The following is a 26950-nucleotide window of genomic DNA, read 5'->3' as shown; positions in this document are numbered from 1 at the left end:
CTGGAACAGTAAGACAAACAAACAAACAAAGAGGGGTGGGGAAAGGCTCCTGAGTATAGATGTGACTGAGACTGTTTCATTTCTCTTTGGCTTCTCTTTCTTGGCTTTTCTTTCTTGGCTATATAACAGTAGAAATCCTCATTTGACTTCCACAAATTCATAGAAGTTACTACCATAATGCATTATGGGTTTAGGACTGGGGCTAAAATTCAGGGACTAAGCTAATAAATCTTGATCCAAATTCCCTTTCAAAATTACATGTAGAGATCACCTGTCCGGAGTTTTCATTTTGCATTATCATAATATAACTTGATTGTGCCATGGTGTCATATATAATACATATTTCCATTATTTCCCTACAATTTTCATATTTTTATGAGAATTTATTGAACTATAACAAAAATGATACACTTCCTGCAGTATCTACAAAGAATTATTTTTACTACTAAAGGAGCTAATCTAATGTTTAATAATTTTTGTTGTTACTAATAAAGACCTATTAAGAAAACTCTTAAAACTTTGGGGTTATATGTGTTTGACTATTTTATATTCCTTATATAAGTGAGATCATACAGTATTTGTATTCTATTTAGCATAATGTCCACCAGGCCCACCCATGCTGTCAAAGGTGGCAGGATTTCCTTCTAAGGCTAATATTCCACTGTATGTATATACCATACTTTATTTTTTTAAATATTTATTTATTTATTTGACAGAGAGAGAGAGTGAGAGAGGGAACACAAGCAGGGGGAGTGGGGGAGAGAGAAGAAGGCTTCCCACTGAGCAGGGAGCCCAATGTGGGGCTTGATCCCAGGACTCTGGGATCATGACCTGAGCCAAAGGCAGACGCTTAACGACTGAGCCACCCAGGCGCCCCTATACCACACTTTATTTATCCATTTATCTGTTGATTTAACAAACAACATTTAAGTTGTTTGTGGGGAGGGGGAAATTGGGTGGTGATTGTCAAAGAGTCCAAAGTTTCAGTTATAGAAGATAAATAGAGATAATAAAGATCTGGAGACCTACGCCACAGCATGATGCATATAACTAACAATATTATATACTTAAAATTTTCTAAGAGGGCAGATCTTATGTTAAGTATTTCTACACATATATGCAAAAATAGTAATAATAAACAGGGTGGGAGGAAACTGGGAGGTGATGGATATGTTTATGACTTTGATCGCAGTGATGGTTTCATGGTATATACTTACCTGCAAATTCACAGAGTTGCATATATTAAATATGTACACCTTTTTATATGTTAACCAATCTTAGTAAAGTGGTTTTAAAAAATATCCTCTGGTTTTTTATGCTATATTTATGCATCTCTGTGACTATTACCTTGGATAATCCCTTCCTAAACTGAATCTTGGTTTGACCATGTAATTTGTTTTGGCCCTTTGGTTAATGGGTCAGTATCAAACATGACAAAGGAACAGACCCCTGAAAAGCACTTTCCTGTACTTGATCTTGGGGTAGCCTTCTGGGTGTTGAGAGGCATATAGCCCAGTCAGTCCCACTGCCCCATTGACAGCCAGTCAGCTCTACAAAGCAATATTTTCCAAATGACCAACAATTGAATGCAGATGCATGAGAAAGCATGTCCATTGCCCGAGGAAGAACCACCTAGCTGAGTCCAGTCCAAATTGATGACCGTTAGAATTGTGAACTAAATAAATATTTGGGGCTTTTTTTTTTTCTGTTACTAAAAGTTGATGTGGTTTATTATACAGGAAAAAAAGTTAACTGATATCAAAATCGGTACCAGAAATGAGGCACTGCTGTAAAAAGAATAAAAAACATGACATTGGCTTTGGGATTGTGTGACAGGCAGTGGCAATAAGGAAATTGTTAATGCAGTCCAGAAACACAGGGAAAAATCTGTTAGTGAAGGCTGAAAATTTGAGGAAATTGTTTTTGGATGCTAGAAAAATGGCAGCTTGTGTGGGTAACAGTTGGCAAAACTGTCACTTGTAGTATTCTGGAATCTCAAAAAAGTTCCTAAAACTTTTTGGGTCTGGTTAGAAATGATGTCAAAAATATCTGTTAGGTGAACCTAACCACATAAAATAAGGTGTTATAACAGGTAGCTGAACTAAGCAGGGGACCATTTAATATGTAAGCAAAATTTAGAGGGCAGAGAGATGAACAGGACTTGCTAGGTTAGAAAATAAACTTGACTCTCAGTTCATCCTCTAGCTTATAAATGATTTTTAAAGAAAATGCAGTTTAAGGAGGAATATTCAGGCAAGGGTATGGCTGTACAAACCACAAACTTCTCTTAAAACTTCCCAACTATTTAAGTGAGTGCCTAGTAGTTTTTCAACCTCAGTACTATTGACATTTGGGACTAGATAATTCTTCATTGTGGGGAGTGTCTTGTTCATTGAAAGATGTTTAGGAATATCCTTGGCCTTTACCCACTAAATGACAGAACACCACTCTCATTCCAATTGTGACAACCAAAAAATGTCTCCTGACATTTTAAAATGTCTCCTGAAGAGCAAAAGCCCCCTCCACTGAGAGCAGATGAGTCAGACAAAAGGGATTCCAAGGATCTTTATGACATTGTCCATAGAAGCCTGAAATGTCCAGAGTGGAAAAAGGCTGATCTCAAAAAGAACTGTTGGTGCATTTTTGCTTCAATAGAGTGGGCCTCAATTTGATATGTAGAAATTCCACAGATTTTTAAGAGAGTTTTATTAACAAAAGACCATACCAGATTAGATAAAAATGGGATGATACTGCTGAAGTTTCTAAAAGACTTTTGGACCTTTCTGTGGGCAAGTAACAGGCTTAGAAAGCAACTACATTGTAAGTACAGAGCATTTTTTTTAACATTAAAAATAAAAATGTGTGAGTGTGTGAATCCAAGAGTCCAGAGAGAAAAGCCAAGAATAACAGAAGATAATGGAATGGGGAGTCACTCTCAGGGAACAGAACTGGGCCCTCATAAAGGAACATTCTGTGTATAAGGGCCTTGGCAACAGGTACCTGTCAAGACTTCAGAAGACTTATACAGCAGACTGTATAAGCCTTTTGTTTCCCCACCCATTACAAACCACAGAATCTTTTGTGACTCTCCCATTCCTATTTCCCCATGGGGTGTATGTATGAGGAGGTCAGATAACTTGCTTTTTATTTCATAGATTTCAGAATCAAGAATAACTACATCAAAAATCTTCATTAAATTTGATTGTAGACTTCAGGGTCTTGGATTTTGAGATTGATTCCATGATCATCCAGTGAGACTTCTGGGGGTCCTGGTAAGAAAGAAATGTCTTTTGCTTTATGAGAAAAGTGAAGCATTGGGGTCAGGGCACCATTATAACATTATAATCATGGTTCCTTTTTTACTCATGCCCTTGCATATTCATGCCTGCAATGGTCTCCTCTAACACTGAATCTTGGACTATCCGCATGGCTTCTTTTGGCCAGTGGCACAATAGCAAATCTACTTGATATGAACAGATAATTGAAAAAAACTTGCCTACTGGGGCTTGTTCTCTCTCGATGCTCTTTGACCCTCTACATCTCCACCTTGTAGAGATGGCTGTGTTGGCCTCCTGGGTGAGTAAGACACGGGACCAAGTCACTCTCATGATTTCAGCTGATGAGTCAACCCCCAGATGCAGAAGCAACTCAGAAGCAGAAATAGCAGCTAAACACAGAAGCATGAGCGAACCTAATCAAGACTGGCAGAAGAATAGCTTAGTTGAGCCCAAGTGAAATTATTAACCTACATACAAATCTTAGAGCAAAATAAGTGATTGCTGTGTTAAGCCACTAAATTGTGGGGTAATATAATCATTAAATAATTATTCCCAGAGAATCTGCTGCTAGTTGTAATTCATGTTAAAAATACTATAAGAATGTTAGATTTCCACACCACTATATCTCCTTTTTACTAATGTGTGCATAAAGCCTACCCACAGTAGCTCCTCAAAACATATTTAGTGAAGAAAAAATAATTATCAGCCTCTAATTGTTTTAGATAACGGTGTCATGTTTTGGGCTACCAAATTGTCTTCTGTGATAACTTAGAACATATTTCACCTTTAGATGGGTCCCCTATTAATTTCAAATGATTTAATCTCCCCCTTTCCTTCCTTCCAATTCTGAGACTTAGTGGTTAAAGGAAGCTTTTAGTAAAGCCTGTCAACATCCTCACAAGGTAAGATCAATGTGATACAAGCAGTTGCTATTTTCCCTTAAAAATTATTCTTAATGATGAGAATGCCCTTTATTAACAAGAATATAGAAAGAGTTCACTTGCATAAGCATACTAAAAGGGAACTAGAGAGGGCAGCTCTTCATCTTCATGTGGGAGGAAAATCCAAAATAGCAATATGCTCAGTAGGCTATGTGCATGGTCTAATCACAGGGCTGTGCATGTCACTTTATTAATTAACATATAAATGGCTGCTATTTAAAGCCCTGTCTCTGAATGAATCACTAAAAGATACATCAACTAGATATTCCGATTAATGAGACAGCATTGCATAATATTATAGAAAATGTGTATCTCTATTAGGACACTGGGAAATTGGAGGAAGTGGTGAAGAGTGTGGCAGATGTCTTCATCAGACAGAACTGTGTGACAGCACCCAGATCCACTTTGACTGGAATAGCCTTGGGGAGTAGAAAATGAGCCAGGACAGGGCAGGGGGATACAGTTGTATATGTGTTACCTATTATGAAAGGATTTGCTTAATGCTTTTTTGTAGTTTGATGGGATTTATTTTTACAACAAGATCCTAGCCAGGGTCATTTCATTTGAAGACAGAACTGTATCTGAGAGAATGGGAAAGAAGAGATACATGGTCCCTATTATCTTACAAGATATTTGAAACTAAATAATTGCTACCTTTTATTGAAAAACAGCTTGTTAGACATTGTTCTGTTCTTTTAAATACCATAAGCCAAGTAATATATTTTCATGAAATATATGTTATAGAAATATTATAAAACACATAATATATGAAACTGTATACCATGATCTCAAAATTTTGGAATAATTTAATTTTTAGCCAAGAAAAATTTATTATTATTTTTCCTGGCTAACAACAATAAATGTAATATGCAGCAACATTTTTGTACTGAAAAGTGAAGAGAAACAAAGGATGGCATGTCCCTACCTGACTAAATTTGTAACATTAACAAATTATTTTGTCCAGTTACATTATTATTATTTTTTTAAGATTTTATTTATTTGACAGAGAAAGACACAGTGAGAGAGGGAACACAAGCAGGGGGAGTGGGAGAGGGAGAAGCAGGCTTCCTGCGGAGCAAGGAGCCCAATGTGGGTCTTGATCCCAGGACCTTGGGATCGTGACCTGAGCCAAAGGCAGACGCTTAACCAACTGAGCCACCCAGACGCCCCTCCAGTTACATTATTTTTAAAGATATATTGAGTTTAAAAAAATATATAGTTTAGGAGCACCTGGGTGGCTCAGTCGGTTAAGCAGCTGACTCTTGATTTCGGCTCAGGTCATGATCTCAGGGTCCTGGGACTAAGCCCCAAGTCAGGCTCCACACTCAGCAGGAAGTAGCACTCTCTCTCTCCCTCTGCTCCTTCCCCTGCCTGCTCTCTCTCTCTCTCTCTCTCAAATAAATAAATAAATATTAAAAAAATATATATATTATGTAACTTTAATCACATAAATTAAATATAAGATTATATACATTGACATCTTTACAATCTTAGAGAAACAATCTTTTCTGAGCTATATATAATTTTATAAAGATCAATATTTTATTTCATAGCAATGGTTGCATCTAGATGTTTCCTATATATGTCGGTATTATGCACATTAGATTTTCTTTAATAATTCTAATTTCACGTAATATTTCCCTGTCTTCTTGAATGGGTCATTAAGCCTGATATTAAACAATACTACTTAATTAGCTTAATAAGTATTGCCTAATACAAATTTTATAATTAGAGGATAAAACTTTTTTTTTCAATAATTAAAAAGGGATACACTGAAGACTTCTTTATAATCACATCAGTTTTTGTAGGGTAATATTTTTGGAATGTATGATGTTGATATATCTCTAGTTTTAGTATACATTTTTTCATCACGGAATCTTTTTTATTTTTAATTTTTTATTGTTATGTTAATCCCCATACATTACATCATTAGTTTTAGATGTAGTGTTCCATGATTCATTGTTTGTACATAACACCCAGTGCTCCATGCAGAATGTGCCCTCTTTAATACCCATCACCAGGCTAACCCATCCTCCCATCCACCTCCCCTCTAGAACCCTCAGTTTGTTTTTCAGAGTCCATCGTCTCTCATGGTTCGTCTACCCATCCAATTTCCCCCTGATTTTCTTCCCCTCCTGCTATCTTCTTCTTTAACACGGAATCTTTTTTAAAAAAGGAGCAGTGAGACATTCCTTTCTTACCATCCATGTTTGATTCAGATTTCAACAATGGCAAACATTTCATCATCATTTCTACTAGGAATGAACTCACTTCATTTTATTGTAACAAGTTATTTTTGAAGGTCAGTGCCTAATTTTGCATGAGACATTGAATGACACAGTTTTCATTTAAGACTGGCTTCCAATATTTATACCATTAGTACATGTAGGTTCAATTTTTAACTTGTTGATGGTGGAACTGGATTTGATTACACTTAACATTGCTGCCTACCTAGATAATCTGATTCTAGGTAGATACATTTAAAAAAATATTATATATCAAGAAGGTGCTAATTTTAAAATTTTACTGATATAAACATTTTAAATTTCACCTAAGCTAATTTTTTTGTAGTTTTTATATATTATGCCTTCTCCTGTAATATTTTCGGTCCTTGCAATAATCTTTAGTTCTACGTCTGTCAAGTAATTATTTCTTCTCCTTTATTTCTTTTTTAAATTTTATTTTATTTAAAGTAAATTAATTAACATATAGTTTATCATTTGTTTCAGAGATAGAGTTCAGTTATTCATCAGTTGCATATAACACCCAGTGCTCTTTATATCATGTGCCCTCCTTAATGCCCATCATCCATTTACCCCATCCCCCCATCTACTTCCCCTTCAGTAAACCTCAGTTTGTTTCCTATAGTTAAGAAGCTCTTATGGTTTGTCTCCCTCTATGATTTCGTCTTATTTTATTTTTCCCTCCCTTCCCCTATGATCTTCTGTTTTGTTTCTTAAATACCACATATGAGTGAAATCGTATGATAATTGTCTTTCTCTGGTTGACTTGTTTCACTTAGCATAATACCCTCTAGTTCCATCTGTGTTGTTACAAATGGTAAGATTTCAATTTTTTGATGGCTGAGTAATATTCCATTGTCTACATATACCACATTTTTTTTATCCATTCATCTGTGAATGGACATCTCAGCTTTTTCTATAGTTTGGCTACTGTGGACATTTCTGCTATAACATTGGGGTGCAGGTGCCCCTTTGGATCACTACATTTGTATCCTTTGGGTAAATATCTAGTAGTGCATTTCCTGGGTCATAGGGTAGCTCCATTTTTATTTTTTAAAAAAATTTCATTTATTTATTTGACGGAGAGATAGAGAGAGAGCACAAGCAGGCAGAGTGGCAGGGAGTGGGAAAAGCAGACCCTGGGATCATGACCTGAGCCGAAAGCAGACGCTTAACCAACTAAGCAACACAGAGGACCCTATTTTTAATTTTTTGAGGAACGCCCATACTGTTTTCCATAGTCGCTGTACTAGCTTGCATTACCACCAACAGTGTAAGAGTGTTCCCCTTTCTCCACATCCTCGCTAACATTTGTTTTTCCTGACTTGTTAATTTTAGCCATTCTGACTGGTGTGAGGTGGTATCTCATTGTAGTTTTGATCTGTATTTCCCTGGTGCCAAGTAATGTCAAGCATCTTTTCATGTGTCTGTTGGCCATTTGGATGTCTTCTTTGGAGAAATGTCTGTTCATGTCTTCTGTCCATTTCTTGATTAGATTGTTTTCTTAGGTGTTGACTTTGATAAGTTCTTTATAGATCCTGGATACTAGCCCTTTATCTGATACATCATTTGCAAATATCTTCTATTCTGCAGGTTGTCTTTTGGTTTTGCTGACTGTTTCCTTTGCTGTGCAAAAGCTTTTTATCTTGATGAAGTCCCAATAGTTCATTTTTGCCACTGTTTCCCCTGCCTTTGGAGACATTTCTAACAAGAAGTTCTTGTGGCCAAGGTCAAAGAGATTGCTGCCTGTGTTCTCCTAGAGGATTTTGTTGGATTCCTGTCTCACATTTAGGCCTTTCATACATTTTGAGTCTATTTTTGTGTATGGTATAAGGAAATGGTCCAGTTTCATTCTTCTACAAGTGGCTGTCCAATTTTCCCAACACCATTTGTTGAAGAGACTGTCTTTTTTCTGTTGGATATTCTTTCCCACTTTGTTGAAGATTAGTTGATCATAGAGTTGAGGGTCCATTTCTGCATTCTCTGTTTTGTTCCATGGATAGATGTGTCTGTTTTTGTGCCAGTACCATACTGTCTTGATGAGTACAGTTTTGTAATAGAGCTTGAAGTCCAGGATTGTGATGCCACCAGCTTTGCTTTTCTTTTTCAACATTCCTCTAACTATTTAGGGTCTTTTCTGGCTCTATACAAATTTTAGGATTATTTGTTCCAGCTCTGTGAAAGATGCTGACAGTATTTTGATAGGGATTGCTTTGAATGTGTAGATTGCTTTGGGTAGCGTGGACATTTTAATAATATTTGTTCTTCTAATCCATGAGCATGGAATGCTTTTCCATTTCTTTGTGTCTTCCTCAATTTCTTTCATAAATGTTCTATAGTTTTCAGAGTACAGATCCTTTACCTAGAAGCTGGTTCTTTGAAAGAATTAATAAGATTGATAAACCCCTGGCCAGACTTATCAAAAAGAAAAGAGAAAGGACCCAAATAAATAAAACCATGAATGTAAGAGGAGAGATCACAGCCAACACTGGAGAAATACAATCAATTATAAGAGAATATTGTGAGCAATTATAGGCCAAAAAATTAGGCAATCTGGAAGAAAAGGATAAAGTCCTAGAAAAATATAAACTACCAAAATTGAAAGAGGAAGACATAGAAAACCTGAACAGACCCATAATCAGCAAAGAAATTGAATCAGTAATCAAAAATTTCCAAATACACAAGAGTCCACGGCCGGCCGACTTGCCAGTGGAATTCTACCAAACATTAAAGAAGAATGAATACCTATTCTTCTGAAACTGTTCCAAAAAATACAAATGGAAGGAAAACTTCCAAACTCATTCTATGAGGCCAGCATTACCTTTATCCCAAAACCAGACAGTGACCCCACTAAAAAGGAGAATTACAGACCAATTATCTCTGATGAACATGGATGCAAAAATTCTCACCAAGATACTAGCTAATAGGATCCAACAGTACATTAAGAGGATTATTCACCATGACCAAGTGGGATTTATTCCTTGGCTGAAGGGGTGGTTCAACATCCACAAAGCAATCAATGTAATACACCACATTAATAAAAGAAAGGACAAGAACCATAAGATCCTCTCAATAATGAAGAAAAAGCATCTGACAAAGTACAGCATCCTTTCTTGATTAAAACCCTTCACAGTGTAGGGAGAGAGGGTACATATGATACCTCAATATCATAAAAGCCATATATGGTAGACCCACAGTGAATATTATCCTCAACAGGGAAAAACTGAGAGCTTTTCCCCTAAGGCCAGAAACATGACAGGAATGTCCACTCTCACCACTGTTGTTCAACATAATGCTGGAAGTCCTAGCCTCAGCAATCAGACAACAAAAAGAAATAAAAAGTATCCACATTGGGGAAGAAGAAGTCAAACTTTCATTCTTCACAGAAGACATGATACTCTATGTAGAAAACCCAAAAAACCCCACCAAAATTTGCTAGAATTGATAGAGGAATTCAGCAAATTCAAAAGATAGAACATCAATGCACAAAAGTCAGTTGTATTTCTATACACTAACAATGAAGCTGCAGAAAGAGAAATCAAGGAATCGATCCCATTTACAACTAAATCAAGGAATCAATCCTATTTACAACTGCACCAAAAACCATAAGATACCTAGGAATAAACCTAATATTAGTCTTTCTTTTAACTGTTCCTTTCAAATTTGTTTCTACTTTCTGCTTTCTCTAAGACCATGTCATATAACTTCTACACATACTCTCAGCTACCCAGCATGGAGATACAATATAAATCATTAAAACTTTTGCAAAGGTGATCTGGAAAGAAAATCATGAGAACATGCTCCTTTTAATGAGCCTAGTTATCTTACCTCTTTATTACATTGTTATCATTTGATTAGTTATATAATACTCAAACAGATTTAAAATTGGACATATTAGAGGAAATTGAACATGGAACTGAAGGCCTTTGGTGTGTATGTGTGCTGTACATGTGTACAAAGTCAAGTGACAAATCCTAGGCAGAAAAATCTAAATGTAGATTTCCTGTTGTTTTGAAAATCATGGAGCTTATTTTTTTTTATTTTTTAAAGATTTTATTTATTTATTTGAGAGAGAGAGAATGAGAGAGAGCACATGAGAGGGGGGAGGGTCAGAGGGAGAAGCAGACTCCCTGCCAAGCAGGGAGCCCGATGTAGGACTCGATTCCGGGACTCCAGGATCATGACCCGAGCCGAAGGCAGTCGCTTAACCAACTGAACCACCCAGGCACCCCAGGGAGCTTATTTTTGAGAGTCTTGTACTGAAGAGTGTCATGATTTACAGTTCGCCAGAGTCTCTAGCAATGCTATATAAATACTTCATGAAATATTCTACTGAGAGTATTAGCATTTTGAGATACAGCAGAAATTATTTATATGCCTTTTCTTTTGGTAAACAATTTGTGTCAGTAAATATGAAGACATGAAGGACTCATATGTTTTGTTTATAGTTGGGAATTCTTGCTTGGGAATTTACTATAAGCTGAGGTTTTGCCTGCTGAGATTCTATTAAGCCTTCATTGCAAATGAAGCAAGTTCTTCTTTTTTTTTTTTTTTTTAATATCTCAAGATTCGTACCATTAGGAAATGCTGCATATTTTGCAATTTGAATTTGTTCTAAGGCATTTTTTTTTTTTTTTTACAAATCTTCAGTATTTTAAGAAGTTAACTATTTTCTATGGACCAAAAGCACATTTTCCTTCTTCCTCAACTTCAGAAAAGAAATCAGAAAACCTACTTACATGAGGTTGGGGGAGGCTGAAAACTATCATTCCAAATAAACATAAACACCATACCCAGACTACTGAACTTTCAATATATTCAAAAATAATATCTATATATAATAGACATAGATGTCTCTAATTTCTCCATTGTCCTTAATCCTTTGAACACATCATATTTCTAAATTAACACCAATTTTAAATAATTACATTTATTCAAGACTTCAGGGAGAATAAGATGAGGAAAGATGGCCTGTTCTACTTAACATTTATCAAATATTTGCTCTAGTCCAAACAACCAGTTTAGTGCCATGGACACAAAAATGAAATACCATGTAGTGCTTGCCTTGGAGTACTTTTAAGTTAGTAGGAAAGAAGAAAAAAAAAAGACGTGTATATCATAATGGAAAGAATTAAAAAAAATTGTTATGACACACAAAAATAAAAATAATTGTTATGAGGATAAAATAAAAATAATTGTTATGACAACATGATACTGCAGATAACAAGGAGGAATGATTATTTTAGAAAAAGAGAATTAGAAATCCCTTCATGAATTAATAATGTTAATGTCCAGAAATTTCTAACATATGCCTGACTTAAAATGTTTAGGGCAAAGATAATTCTATTCATGATACCAAAGTAAACATAAATAATTTTTTTCCCTAATTCAATGTATTGTTTTAATACATATTCTTCTAGACTCTTTTCTTGATTCTAAAGAGATATGGGAATGACAAGACAACATGATTGATACATGCTTTACATGTGTTAGTGATTTAAGTTTATATTTAAATTTATCATCACTTTTATAATTGGGAATTCATACATGATGTTTTGAAAGAGCTAAATACAAATTTTTTCCTGTGTCATAATTTTTACTTATCAGTTTAATTTCCTCTGTGTCCAGGTAATACTTGGAAGCATTATATGTGCAGTTACTGAAAGTGAAAAGTATGTCTTTAAGTCTAAATATCTGAAGGTACTTTAAAAAAGTCCACTTCTCCATCCCTTCCTCTAGATCAGCTCAAAGATGATCATTTAATAGAGTCCCATATATGTAGGTACCTCTGATCCCTCAGTGTGACTACTGGTTCTCAAGAAAGATCTGAAACCTGAGAGAGTCTGGTTGGTTTGAGGTTTTGTTTATTTGTTTGTTTTGTTTTAACTGACATGTCCAGCAGCCATTATGTAGAGAGAATTTTTGTGCTTGTTACATCCTGCCAGTCTATGGACAAGAAAAATCACATTCTTATTCTTTCTTAATAACAAACAACCAAACTTGAAACTAAAATCAAACAAAAACACAACCCCCCCAAAAAAACAACCCAAACCCCTCTTATTTCCAATTCTGTTATTGTTGTTTGATTTTGCATAGATTAACTTTCTTGGATTAATAGGTCATAGAGTGAAAGAGTTTATAAACTTAAACACTATACTTATGGTCCTTAGAAAAAAAATCGAATCTTGATATCTTTATTAGGGAGAGTAGCAGATAAAGATCTCTCATAAGTAAGGTCTCTGTGGAATATGACTCATCTCTTTTTTATGAAGGAACTAAAGACAGAATATTTGAAATTCCAAACTGCTTTGATGGTCGAATCAGTGATGTGGAAATCTTTGCACATAAGAACATTGTGAGAATCATGATATTGAAAACTACTATTGATCCACTTGTGTGGGAGTCTTGAGCAACGTACCTATAATTTTTCAGTGTCTATTGTAAGAATTATAAATTCTATATGACCTACAATCTCAAGGCAACTTGACACACCATCCATGTTTGTGCTTAGAATTTACTTATTTATGTGCTTATTTATGATTTGGTCTACAAGAGAAGTGTTTGAAAGACAGCATTCCAGTGGTGGGAAGGTCAAGTATTCCACTGGGAAGAATAAAGGAATGTGGGATAAAGATAAGTAATTGCCATGCTTGGGTGATATATTTAGCAGCTTTGTTACAAATTCTATTTTGCTCCTACAACACACACACACACACACACACATACACACAAACACACAAAACTTCTAAACCTCTGGATATTTACATTTTTCTTGTAAGATCATAAAGGCAATAAACATGCTTCCTGTAGTTTCTAGACTTGGTGCTAAAAGCTGTGATTTAGGAAACAATCAACCTTTAAGTAGGGAAAATTAGAACATAAAATAACTTGTTGTCACATAAATTATTTTTATGATATACTACTGTAGCTATGTTATGCATAGGCATGTTCTCATTTAAAACTGGGTTGCATGAATATTGTTTATGCCTTGACAATATGCATGGTTTTTTTTGCTATAAAAAGATCCTAAATCCTTTTTGCATATTCCATAAGCACGTCCTACAGAGCTCTTAGTAATAAAGCACTGGCTTAAAGGTTAGAAGAGTTACCATAAATTTGTGACTGTGCCCTACTCTGCTCCTCTGCTTTCATGGCCTCTAGGCACTTAATTTTTTTAGGACAAATAATGTGGAATGGCAAACGATGATCTATTCTAGGCTAATTCAGGGACACAATACTGAAATACTGACACATGTTTAATGTTATTGTTATTGAATAATGGTATAGCTCAGTTTATTAACATAACATTTCTAGTAATTTTTTCCTACCATGGTATATTTTGGTACTTCTCCCATGTGACAGAATTTGTAAGAATATCTCCAACTAAAATTCCAGGGGCAATGGTTCATGTTTCTTTCATGGGAAGCTACCAGATCAAAAACATTATAGTTAAGCCAGGCCCTACTTATACCTTTTAATAAAAAGCTCATTAAAAAAAAAAATGTCTTACTGACAATGCTTTTAGGTGTGGTGTATTGTAGGATGTTTAAATTGGGGTTGGACTATTTACAGAATGTCTCTACGTTAGGTAAGAATTATGAAATAAGATGGTGTGAGGTATTGATATCCTGAGATTATCAAACAGTTTAGGGATAAAAGTAGAGGTGCCCTGTTGATAACAAACTTTCTATATTCTCCAGTTGGCCAAGTTTCACATATGGCTTAAATTATTCTCTGCCATTTTCTCTCTCTCCTGAATATGTAAATTGAATGCGTGGATGCAAAGTCTTAAAAATTATACAAACTTCCCACTTACAATAAACTTTTTCTGCATCAAAATTTTTCAGGCATAGTCACAAAATTGGCCCTGTGAAACTTGAGAGATGTCTGAGTCAAAAAGTTTTGCTTTTTTACCAGTCTTTCTCCTTCCTCTTGGGGTAAATATACTGCATTGCCAAGAAAAAAAACTGCCTTTATCCTTCCAAGTTCACCACTCTCTCCGCTGCTATGTAACACCCCTCCACGATAGCTCACGTGGCTCTGGTACTTTTCAGCTTATGAAGTGACTATAGCACTCCATTTGATGTACACAACTACCCTTGTGGTGAGCTAAAAAGTTAGCATCTATGCTGTATGCAGATGGGGAGGCTGAAGTTCAGATGGCTTAGTGAGTGACAGAACTGGAACTAGAATCCATATGTAGTAACTAATTTTGATGCTCTTCAGATTGTTGCCATGCAGCCCATCACACCCATCCTGCACTCATGCTAACCCTAGAAGTGTAGAACTGGAATGGTTGCTTATCCCAGGGTTGCTTAACTAGTCTCAGTACATCTGCTTAAATACCTGCCCCCTTTAGGAAAATTAGAAAAATGTGCTCTCAGATGGACCCTGCTGGTGCATTACTAGTCTACCAAAAAGGGGTGTGTGTGTGTGTGTGTGTGCGCGCACGCGCGCGCATATTTTTTTATAAAAAAAAAAAAATGCGGCTTCTGCTCTGGTGGGTAGGGACCCAGCCTGCTCATGACATAACCAGAGCAAGTAAGAGAGCACAAGATCTCTGAGTGAGCTTCAAAAACAAGGGGCTTTCCTTCTCACGGCCTGTGCCGCTTTTCAGCCTGCTCATCTCCACTCCAGTCAGCACTCCCTTGTACCTCACCACATTTAACACCTTACCAAGACAAAAATAAACTTGCTCTCAATTTCTGTATTACCGAACTTTGTCGGTGGTTGTGTCAGGTATATTGCTCCCTCTCATATTTGCTTTTTCATTTTCAAAAAGCTAAGACATTTTTGAAAATATAAATGAAAATATGTATGAGCAAAACAAATTTTTGAAGATGAAAAAATATGATTTTACCATAATTAGATTCCCATCAGTAGAACTTGAGGATCAAAGGATTAGGCACAAGTCCAGGATATGGGCATTCCTTGTAGTTCAGTCATTCAATTTTTTTTTTTTTTTTGAATTATACCCCTTCAATCTCCAACTTCCTTTTTCTGTGTTCATCTTTTATGTTTTTGAAAGATTTAGTGTAATTCTGTGGATTTGGAAAACAACATAATTGATGGGTTATTTGTATAAACAAATCCACATTAATGCAAAGTTAGAAATATGTTACAAATGAGTCTGATTTCTCAATTTGGCTTTCTCAAATGTGACTGGTAATTGGTCTTAAGAAACAACTCACTATTTCCTCTTTCAAGAGACTTATGACAGTTGAGCAGCAATCAGGAATGAATAAACCCAAGGGCGGAGAACAATCTCGCACACCCCAACAGAAAATAATTGCAACATTCATTTCTAAAATCTGTAGCAAAGCTTTGAACAGATTCTCTTAAACTCTATTACAGCATGTACCACAATATGGGTTCCATAAAGATGAAATATAACAACTCACTTTTGCTAAATTAAATGTAGACTTTAAGTTTTTGAATCAAACAACTGCCTTGATTATAAAGTCAATATAAAACTAAAAACAAACATTCAAGAATGTATTAAATATGTCCATGTATCATGCAACAGCTGTACTTCAGTGAAATAAAAATGCATCGGAATTAATATTTTTAAAATCATTTTGAGAGGCAAGTTAACTTTCTAGTTTTGAATACTATACAATTTTCCTATCTGACATCAACTCTCCTTCTTTGTGCCCCATAAATGATTCCCCCAAAATTTTTAAAAACAAACAGGAAAAGGTAAAGCAGTATTTATTTAGAAAATTATCCAATAGCTATTGATATTTCACATCAGATATTAAAACAGAAAAATAAAAGCGTCAGCTTTCTAAGGTTTTTGTAATATTTTATTTCAGTATCACCAACACTATTGTTGGGAGTATAGTAAAAAGTATTTATTGTTGGTGCTCAGTCTTTTTTAGAATCCTGAGTTTTGTGGCTTAGTATATAAAAGGTCTTAACAGTGGGCAGTATCCTTTTTTAATTTTTTTTATTTGGCAGTCTACAAAGAGGATGTCAAAATTAGGCAAGATAGAAATTAAATTGACTCACTAGAAGCCAATAGGGATGCTGTTAATTAGAACATTGACTTTGATTTAAAAATATATATGTCTTATATGCAATATACCATATAACACCATATAATTATATATAATATATAATTAATATATAATATTAAAATTATATATTAATAAATTAATAATATATCGATATTAATATAACTATATTGATATGTTATCAATACATGAATTTTATAAAGTATGTTATATAACATATAATAATTATATATAATATATAATATTATATAAAATATATATCTTTAATCATTGTTTTTGTCAAGCAGGTTAACTATAACAAGCAACATCATAAATTAAGGGGCCAAACAATAAAATTTTATTTTGTTTCCTGCTTACATAATGATCCATTCACAGATATTCTTGGTTGAGTAGCTCCCTTTAAATTGCCATTTTATGTCTTAGGGTCCATCTATTTAAATTCTACCCATCTTTAAGTTTGGGAAGTTCTTAATTTAACAGTCAAACAACCTAAGGCCTTAAGAGTAGGAGGACTGAGAATTGAGACTTTAACCAATAAATGTGTTTCCTTGTAAGAAATATGGGGAAAGACAGAAAGCAAATCTCTAGGTTTACACTTTTGAGGGTTGTACCATGGAAATATGAGTGCCATTTGATTTGGACCATTCTATCTCCGTAACTCCTCTTGTCCTATTTCCAAGAGCCCTTCTATGTCCTACCAACCTTTCCCAGGAACCTCCCCTCCTTACCCCAAGAGAAAGAATCTTCTGCCCTTTGTCCCTCCTTTCATCTTGAAAATATTGATGCATCAGGCTGTTTTTCTCCTTAACTAAGAGCAAATGAAATTCCACTTAAAACATATTAATAATCTTCAAGAGTAAGACCAGTGGAGTTACATATAATGTAAACAAACTCATTTTATTAACATGTGTTATACTTGCTTCTTGTGAAAATGAACTCTGGCATCACTATACTGAGAATGAGAAGATATCTTGATGAGAAGATTCTCATTACACAGGATCACCACAGTAGTTGCAAATGCTTTTTAATAATTGCAATGGATGACCCCATTTCCCAACTACAAATCTTACCTTGTCTCTCTGCATTTCTGTCTTAATAGAAAGAGGATATCAATCTCCACTCATTTTGCTACACTAGAAAAACCTGGAAATTGAAATCTCTATAAAATTGTTCAATTGAGTGCTGGGACAGATAAAATGTGTAGAGGACAGATGCTGGAACTTTGATAATGGCTTGATATTCTACTAGAAAAATGCCTAATGTATTTCTTTAAAAAAAAAAAAAGACTTTGGGGTGCCTGGGTGGTGCAGTCGGTTAACCATCCAATTCTTGGTTTGGGCTCAGGTAGTGATCTCAGGGTTGTGAGATGGAGCCTCCCAACGGGCTATACACTGAGTGTGGACTCTGCTAAAGTTTCTCTCTCTCCCTCTTCCTCTGTCCCTCTCCCCATGCACTCCCTCTCTCTCTCACGTAAATAAATAAATCTTTAAAAAAATAAATAAAAAATAAAAAGACTTTACTTTTCAAGAGCAGTTTTAGGCTTACAATAAAGTTGAGAGGAGGGTACAGAAATATCTCATATACCCCCTGCTCCCACACATGAATAGTCTTCCCCATTGTCAACATCATCAGCACAATGGTACATTGTTTACCTATACTGACACATCATAATCACCCAAAGTCCATAGTTTACTTAAGGGTTCACTCTTGGTGTTGTACATTCAATGGGTTTGGACAAATGCATAATAACCTATATCCATTTTTATACCTCCAGAGAATTTTCACTGCCCTAAAATACTCTGTGCAATGCCTATTCATCTCCCACTGACTCCCCACACTTGGCAATCACTGAGCTTTTTGTTTCCATAGTTTTGCCTTTCCAGAATGTCATATATTTGGAATCATACAGTATGTGACCTTCTCAGATTGGTTTCTTTCACTTAGTAATTTGTATTTGTTTCCTACATGTCTTCCTGGCTTGATGGCTCATTTCTTTTGACTGCTGGATAATACTCCATTGTTTAGGTGTACCACAGTTTGTTTACCAATTCTACTGCCGGAGATCTTGGTTGCTTCCAAGTTTTGGCAGTATGAATAAATAAAAATACTATAAACATCTATGTACACATTTTTAAATGGGCATTAAATTTCAACTCCTTTGGATACATACCAAGGAGTGTGATGGTTAGGTTGTAGGTTCGAGTAGGTTTAGTTTTATAGGAAACCACCAAACTGTTTTCCAAAGTGCACCAGTTGACATATCCACCAAAAATGTATGATAGTTCCTCATTCTCCATGTCCTCATCAGCAATTGGCATTGTTAGTATTCTGGATTTTGGCTATTTTAATAAGTTTATATCTCATTGCTTTAATTTTCATTTTCTTGACATAATATGTGGAGCATCTTTTCGTATACTTATTTGCCCTTGTCTATCTTTGATGAGGTGTCTGTAAAGGTTTTTGACCCATTATGTAGGAAAAACTTCTTCTGTGTTTTTCCTGTACTACTCACACAGAACACTTCACTTCTGACATTTCTGGTCACCAAATGTATGACTTTTTTCCTCCCACTAGGCAATTCTCTACAACACCAGCTGGGTGTCCTGTAATTCAATTGAATTCTGACACTATCTGTCTGGAGTAGCATCAGATTCCACAAGTTGGAGGCTCAGTCTCAAAGACTATCCCTAATCCCAATTTCAGATGATAGTCACAAACCCTGGGTCCTCACCTGTATTTCTGATGGACTGGCTATAAATTGGGACTCTAGTGTCCCCTTTCTTGGGTTAATCAATTTGTTAGAATGGCTCACAGAACTCAGGGAAAACTCTACTTACATTTGTTGGTTTATTATGTAATAAAGGATATGATAAAGGACACAGAGGAACATCCAGACAGAAGAGATACAAGTTCATGTGAATATCTGTAAAATAACTTGTTGGGATTTTGATTGAGATTGCACTGAATCTATAAATTAAGTTGGGAAGAACTGATGTCTTGACAATATTGAATCTCCTTATCCATGAACATGGAATATCTCCGCATTTATTTAGTTCTTATTTGATTTCATTCAACAGAGTTTTGTAGTTTTCCTCCTACCAATGTATGTTTTTAAAACAAATTTTTTTGATTGTCAAATAATACATTTTATTATGCTAATACAAATAAAAGCATGACTTTTGAATTGTTCATTTACATGCCATTTTTATTAAAAAAGCTTGTAATTTAAACTTCTAGGGTGGCATTTAAAAGATAATTCAGAAGTAGTTATAGTCCTTTTAATCAGTCTCACCTGCTTGCCCCAAAATATCAAATAAATGTTAAGAGAAACATGGTGGTAGTAGTAGAGGTAGTAGAATAATCTTTAGATTATTTGAAAGTTACAAATGCAGTACTTTTTATGTAATGGTGGAACATTTCAAAATGGCTGTCAGTATAAGACCTTTAAGCAACTCAGACACTAAAACAATTATCAAAAACCAACATTTCTAGAGTGACATTCTTTCAAATATAAGATGATATTCAGTTTGATGGTCAATATGTATTTCTCACATAATACACAAACTAGGTATTTATAATACTGTTGTTGCTCTTTATCAAAACATTTTCACAAAGAGTGATACATTTTCACAAAGAGTGTCACAAAGTGAAATGCAGATTAAACCCACATGACTCATATTAATAATCATAAAACATCCCCTTATGCAATTCTTGATGAATAATCTTCATAAACTTTAAACTGCTGGGGCGCCTGGGTGGCTTAGTCGTTAAGCGTCTGCCTTCAGCTCAGGTCATGATCCCAGGGTCCTGGGATTGAGCCCCACATTGGGCTCCCTGCCCGGCGGGAGGCCTGCTTCTCCCTCTCCCACTCCCCCTGCTTGTGTTTCCTCTCTCACTGTGTCTCTCTCTGTCAAATAAATAAATAAAATCTTTAAAAAATAAAAATAAAAAAATAAACTTTAAATTGTTGCATGACAAGATTTGGATACTTTTATTTATCTTGGCCTGAAAATTTTAAGTTTCTGTTACCAAATGGTTTAATTACTTTAAATGTGATTGGCAGTTTCCATTGCTATTATAGTTTATTTACATGATTTTTATATGATGGAATGAAAGAGACTCTTGAAAAAATTAAATTGTTATTTTAAGTGACTTTTAAAAAATTAATAACTCTTTATGTCTGCACAATGTTCTTCTCTTCCCTACCAACAAATTGATCAGAATGACTAACTTAATTGAGGCCATCTTACTATACGAGAGATTTTTATTCATAATTCTATTGTTGCTATCTACGAAACTTAATATGTAGAAATACCTGTTTAATGTATGTAGACATTTTTAGAAATAAAATGATACACAGAATGATGATACTAATGTTTTTATTTAATTGTTTCATTAATTTGTTTTGCTCATTTCATAGTAATTTGTTTCTAATATGGACAGAACAATGGAAGCACCAAAAGGGTAAGTGACTGACCCTTATCAGATAACTGTCATAAGATCAAGACTAGTGCACACATTCTTTTTTTTTTTAAGGTTTTATTTATTTGAGAGAGAGCATGCTTGAGAGCACAAACGGAGGGAGGGGCAGGGCGGAAGAGCAAGAGAAAAGCAGATTCCCTGCTGAGTGTGGAGCCTGACTCCTGGCTCAATGACACACCCTGAAATCATGACCTGAGCCAAAATCAAGAGTCGGACACTTAACCAACTAAGCCCCCCAGGCGACCCACACACATTACTCTTCTTCTTTTTTATTTTATTTTATTTTATTTTTTTTAAAGATTTTATTTACTTATCTGAGAGAGAGAGAATGAGAGAGAGCACATGAGAGGGGTTAGGGTCAGAGGGAGAAGCAGACTCCCTGCCGAGCAGGGAGCCCCATGTGGGACTTGATCCAGGGACTCCAGGATCATGGCCTGAGCCGAAGGCAGTAGCTTAACTAACTGAGCCACCCATGCACCCCACACATTACTCTTCTAATTTTAGTTTGCACTATAGGCTTTCACCAACTTCATAGGATGATAGATCATTTTGTTTTAATTGCCATGTTCACACTTTGAATTATCAGGAAAAATTTTATTTTTTTAATTATTTTTTCCAGAATTTTATTTATTTTTTAAATTCCAGTTAGTTAATATACAGTGTAATATTAGTTTCTGGTGTACAAAATAAGGACTCAACACTTCCATACAACACCTGGTGCTCATCACAACTGCACGCCTTAATCCCCTCACTTACTTAACCCATCCCCTTACCTACCTCCCTGCTGGTAACCATCAGTTTGTTCTCTATATTTAAGAGTCTATTTCTTGGTTTGCCTCTCTCTCTTTTTTCCCTTTACTCATTTGTTTTGTTTCTTAAATTCCACATGTAAGTGAAATCATGTGGTATTTGCCTTTCTCTGACTGACTTATTTCACTTAGCATAATATACTCTAGCTCCATCCATGTCACTGCAAATAGCAAGATTTCATTCTTTTTTTATACGTATTTTTATTTCATTTTTATACATATTTTCATACATTTTTTTGCATCAATCGACCTTTAATGTCCAAAAGAGGCATGGATGCAGAGCTTAGGTGATGGTATATATATACACATATGTATATAGTCTTTGACAAAGCAAGAAAGAATATCCAATAGGAAAAAGACTCTTTTCAACAAATGGTGTTGGGAAAACTGGACAGCCACATGCAAAAGAATGAAACTGGACCACTTTCTTACACATACGTAAAAATAAATTCAAAATGGATAAAAGACCTGAATGTGAGACTTGAAACCATAAAAATCCTAGAGGAGGCAGTGACCTCTTTGACATCAGGCATAGCACCTTCTATTTAGATAGGTTTGTTTTATTTTTTTAATCCTGTCTTACTTTGGGTTACACATCTAAAATGCTTCAGATATATTATAAATTAGTATGTCCTAAAATTTCATTCTATATAATTAAAGGCCTATGTTTATAAATAAGGTCAAGTTTAGGCCACACAGGTGTCTTTTGAATCTGTTGCCTCCTTCAATATGAGAACTAACTTTCCAACTTGAAACCATCAATATCTTTCACACAAATTATCACAATGACTTTCTCACTGGTCTCCTTGCCTTCATCATTCTAATGAAAACAATCTGAAATATCATTTTAAAATGTCTGTCTGATTATCTAATTATGTCATTCCTCTGCACAATATCTTTTTTTTTTTTTTCTTATTTCTTCCAGGATCTGGCCCTTTCCTGCTTCTGCTTTTCCAAACCCAATTGACTGCATCTACTAACTTCACTTACTACATTTCTGATATATTAAATCTGTGGCAGTCCCCTCTCATGTTGAGATGTTCCACATCTACATTTGTTGATCCCTGTGCCTGGAACACTTCATCTGTTTGGTGATCTACTGATTATTTATTGAAGTTCAGTTGAATGATCTTCTCCACAGGTAAGCTGTTATCTACTTTGAACCATATTTGCAAACATACCTCTACATGTAACATTACTATGATATATTATAATTATCCCTATCTGCTGAATTTTCTTGAGGATCCACTAGTTTGAATATTCTTGAGGATAACAAGTGGAGTATTTATTTTTATTTCATAAGTCCATAATCATGAAACCTGACACACAGTAGGTGCTTTATAAACATTTGTTAAACAAATGAATATTGCTAGAACACCATTAAAGTCTGTAGGTCAGAATATGTTATACTCTTAAGTGAGGCCTGGCTTTTTTCACAACAATCACATTTTAAGAATAAGTCACACTTTGAAACTAATAAATTGCTTAAATTAAAACTTGTTTTTTATTAATATTGATATTCAGAGAGGGCAAATAAAAGATTCCAGAACAGTTCTTAATTAATATTCATATACGAGCTCTGGTTTCAAAACACAAAAATGGAGGAGAAATAACAATAAAACCTCAGTACACTAAAATTTCATTATACACATTTTGTATTATTCAAGTAATGTTTATGATTTTGGGCTTCTGTTCAAATTTAATTTCATGTTTTCTGGCAAAAATATTCATCTATAATAACAGCTGTGCTCTTCAAATGTAAGTACTATTTTTTTGTATCTTGAACCTGGCATTAGTATCTGTGTGAAGAAGAGGATTTGGAAAACATATTTGAATTAGTCTATTTAAATAAACAGTGATATGTTCTGTAGGTGTGGCTTACTGAGAAGAAGGGTTTACTTATCTGTAAGGTCAGATGTGCATGAAGGCTGTTTTGTTGTTGGGTAAACTGAATTCCGTATCTGATGTACTTGTAGGATAATAGCCTAAATGTTAAATTATACATATGTTCCACAGAATTTAGTGTCTATGGTTTAATTAACATCTTCAATATTTATTTCAGTGTTTTTAGCACCAACCATGTTAGAGAACAAGTTAAACAGCACCAACCATGTTAGAGAACAAGTTAAACAGATTTCCCGGATGGAGCTTTTGCTCTGGCAGTTGCTGTTCCTTCAAGAGGACTAGGAACTGTATACTCATTAGGAGAGATTTTATCATAAATATTTCTCATTATTATTCACTTCACTATTTGAGAACACGTGTAAGAGTAAAGTTAGGGGAAGGGTTTCTTTAATGTGTTTTCTTCTCTCTCTCTTATTCTTTCTCTCTCTGTGTCTCTTATAAATGCTCCTGTCTTCTTTTGAATCATTAAAATACTATGAGTTTTTAAAGTAATGCTTTCCTATGTCCACAGATTAAAGGATGCAAGTGTGAAGCTAATAATATGTGAACACATTTATTAGGAAAGGTAATATTATGCTGATATTACCCATTGTGTGTGTCCTTTAAGCAGTCAAAATCCAACGTCTGACAGAAATATCTGAATATTGAACTGAAAAGTCATCCGTAAACATTTAAAATCATGCAGAAGTACAAAATAATCACTGAGAAAAAAAGTTTAGATACTCCTCTGAAATCAACTGTTGACTTTATATATTTAAAAAAATAGCACTTCACGTGCCATCATACTACAGACAAGATTGCTTTTTATGTATTCAGTGCGTCTGCTCTCTTTCTGAAAACAAAAAAATGATAAATGCACTTCTTCTAAAACAAGACAGGACCAGCCACTTTGTATTTTGGCCTTATGTTTACTCCCCTTAGGAGCATCTGACCCTAGCAGCAGGTGCTTGGCAGTTTCCTGGGGTGCAAGGCCAGTGTGTTCCGCACTCACCCTGGAAATCATCTAGTGGAGCTCATGTGACAAATGATGCATGGAAATAGAAGGAAAAACATCTCCCATAGTGTAAGCCTTCTGTTCTCTTAAGCCACGTACTTTAAAAGAGAAAGAGATATCTGTACAGTACTGTTTTCCTTTAGCCTTATTTCAGAACACTGGGTTGAACTTCAGAGGAGATAGCTGCATTATATCTGTTAGGATGAGAAAATCTATTTAAAAGTATATTCAAATAACTAGAAAAGAACAAAGACATAATCGGAAGCTAGATAAAAGAGCTAGTCTGATCATCAGGTAGAGCTTATCTTGCAGAGAATATGAGACCTGATTTTCCTTTTTGGTTTTGTGTTCTCCATTTCTAGGACCATGGATCCTTAAAAGGACTCTTTGCTCTTGAGACCAGATGTCTAATGCCCAGCCTGACATGAATTACTTTAGCACTTTCTTATTGTTTGGAATTTACAAACATTAACACCTTTTTTATTGAAAAATGCTCTTTTTTAAAAAAAGAAACTATTAATTACAATTGCTTAAGAGCTCATCTTACAGTTAAAAAGATAAATTAGTTCATTTTGGAAAAGAACGAGGTATGTGTCCCATCCTAAGACTGAGTAGGCTATGCATATATTAGAATTTAAGAAATATATTAACTACAATTTTCTTTTTGAGATTTTACATTACTCTTCTTATTTTAAAATATTTTGAAAGTCATTAAATTAGGCAAGCACAGTCAACATGGTCTTTTAATACTTATTTTTAAGGCATTCATATTATTAAAAAACAGACATAAATGTCTAAAAGATATATCCATATGAAACATATAATACAATTTTATACAATTTTTTCAAAGGGGTGGAGTGAAGAAAGTCCACAGAGCCCCATCCTACCAGGGCTAGATTAATGAAAATGAGGCCCTATTTCAAAAAAATATGAATATGTGAAAACATTGGTAGTTTTGGTAAGGGAAGAGATTGAACGAATTAAAGAATTTTAGGAGTTTTCATAGAAGTAACAGTGATCTATTAAGGTCTTAGCAAATGGTCAATGCTGGTAATGTTCACTCCATGGAAACTAGCAACAGCAGGACTTACTGCATGCTTCCTATTCGCCAAACCCTCTGCTAAATACTTTTTATGGGTTGTCACACCAATATGCGGTGGGTGGACTCCTAAGTCAAGTCAATGCTTACTGACCCAAGAGCACATGTGCTAATCCCAAAAGGACCCCCTAGAGATTAAGTAAAATATAAATCTTGGATCTCCTTGTGGTAGAGATAATCCCAAAATACACAACAGTGAATGATTAGGCACAGGTCTACATGATAGACTATGCTGCAGGATAAAGGGAGGAAGGAAGTCAGCAAACACTAGACTGATTAGGAAAAGTTTTTTGGTGACCACTGAATATGGGTAGCATCTACTCTTTGGTGTTAAAGATGGTACGGATGGTGGAAAAAGAGAATTCCCAATTTAGAAAAATACAGGAAACAAGGCACAGAACATAATGTACCCATGAGACTGCATTTGATTAAAGAGTACTGACAGAATTTAACTCAATTGAAAATTGCTTAAGGCCCCCCTCCCCACTCCTTCTATAGTACAACCCAACAAGATATTGTGGCAGAAATCACTATGTTGTGAAATAAACTGCTGGTGGAAACAAACTGAGGAGAGTAAGCTATTTGGAGCTTATTCTTGAAAATGACTCATTCAACTCTGTATGATTTTGTTTTCTCAGTCTAAAATGATTAGCTACATGACTTGAATAGCTAAACACATTCAAAGAATAAAAATGTGTTTGTATCTGGGAAATAATGGCAAAATGAAATGGGCAATAGGACAAAGATGCAGGCATTTTCAGGAAGAATTTTTCCCTGATGCAAAACATTTTTCCTGGAGTGACCACTCCCAATTGGGCACGATATTACTGTCCCTTTCACTTGCTTCTTCAGAGGTGAAGAGGGAAATATTAGACAATTTAATGGAAAAAGAGACCAATTCAGTGAAGAATAGTTCAATGCAGGACAAGATTAAAATTTCAGGTTCATCTGTAAGACACTAAATTACTCACTTATCTTACCATAGGAATCCTAAAAAATAGCTCCATCCCTATTTTTTTTTAATTTCATGAAACGAAATTTTTTAAAAAGTTATTTTTAAGTCAGTGAAGTCAGAATAGAAAAAAAAATTACCTAGGTGATTTCAGATTAAATAATATGTCCTAGAGCAATGGAGTATATGTTTGATTAAAAAGCAATGTGGCTGTGGACAACCTTTAATTTT

General features: G+C 34.9%; 1 long non-coding RNA gene across 1 annotated transcript in view; it reads right to left on the bottom strand.

Annotated features, from left to right (window-relative positions):
• Nucleotides 1-1708: 1708 nt before the first annotated feature.
• Nucleotides 1709-26950, bottom strand: part of LOC118017051 — a 147081-nt gene continuing 121839 nt past the window's right edge. The window contains exon 3 of the long non-coding RNA XR_004681043.1: nucleotides 1709-3269. This is a non-coding gene — a long non-coding RNA (uncharacterized LOC118017051). The remainder of the gene's footprint in view (nucleotides 3270-26950) is intronic.

The sequence above is a fragment of the Mirounga leonina genome, unplaced genomic scaffold (genome assembly GCF_011800145.1).
Source record: "Mirounga leonina isolate KUSES-001 unplaced genomic scaffold, KU_Mleo_1.0 Mir_168, whole genome shotgun sequence".
NCBI lineage: Eukaryota > Metazoa > Chordata > Mammalia > Carnivora > Phocidae > Mirounga > Mirounga leonina.
This window is presented reverse-complemented; position numbering and strand designations above follow the sequence as displayed.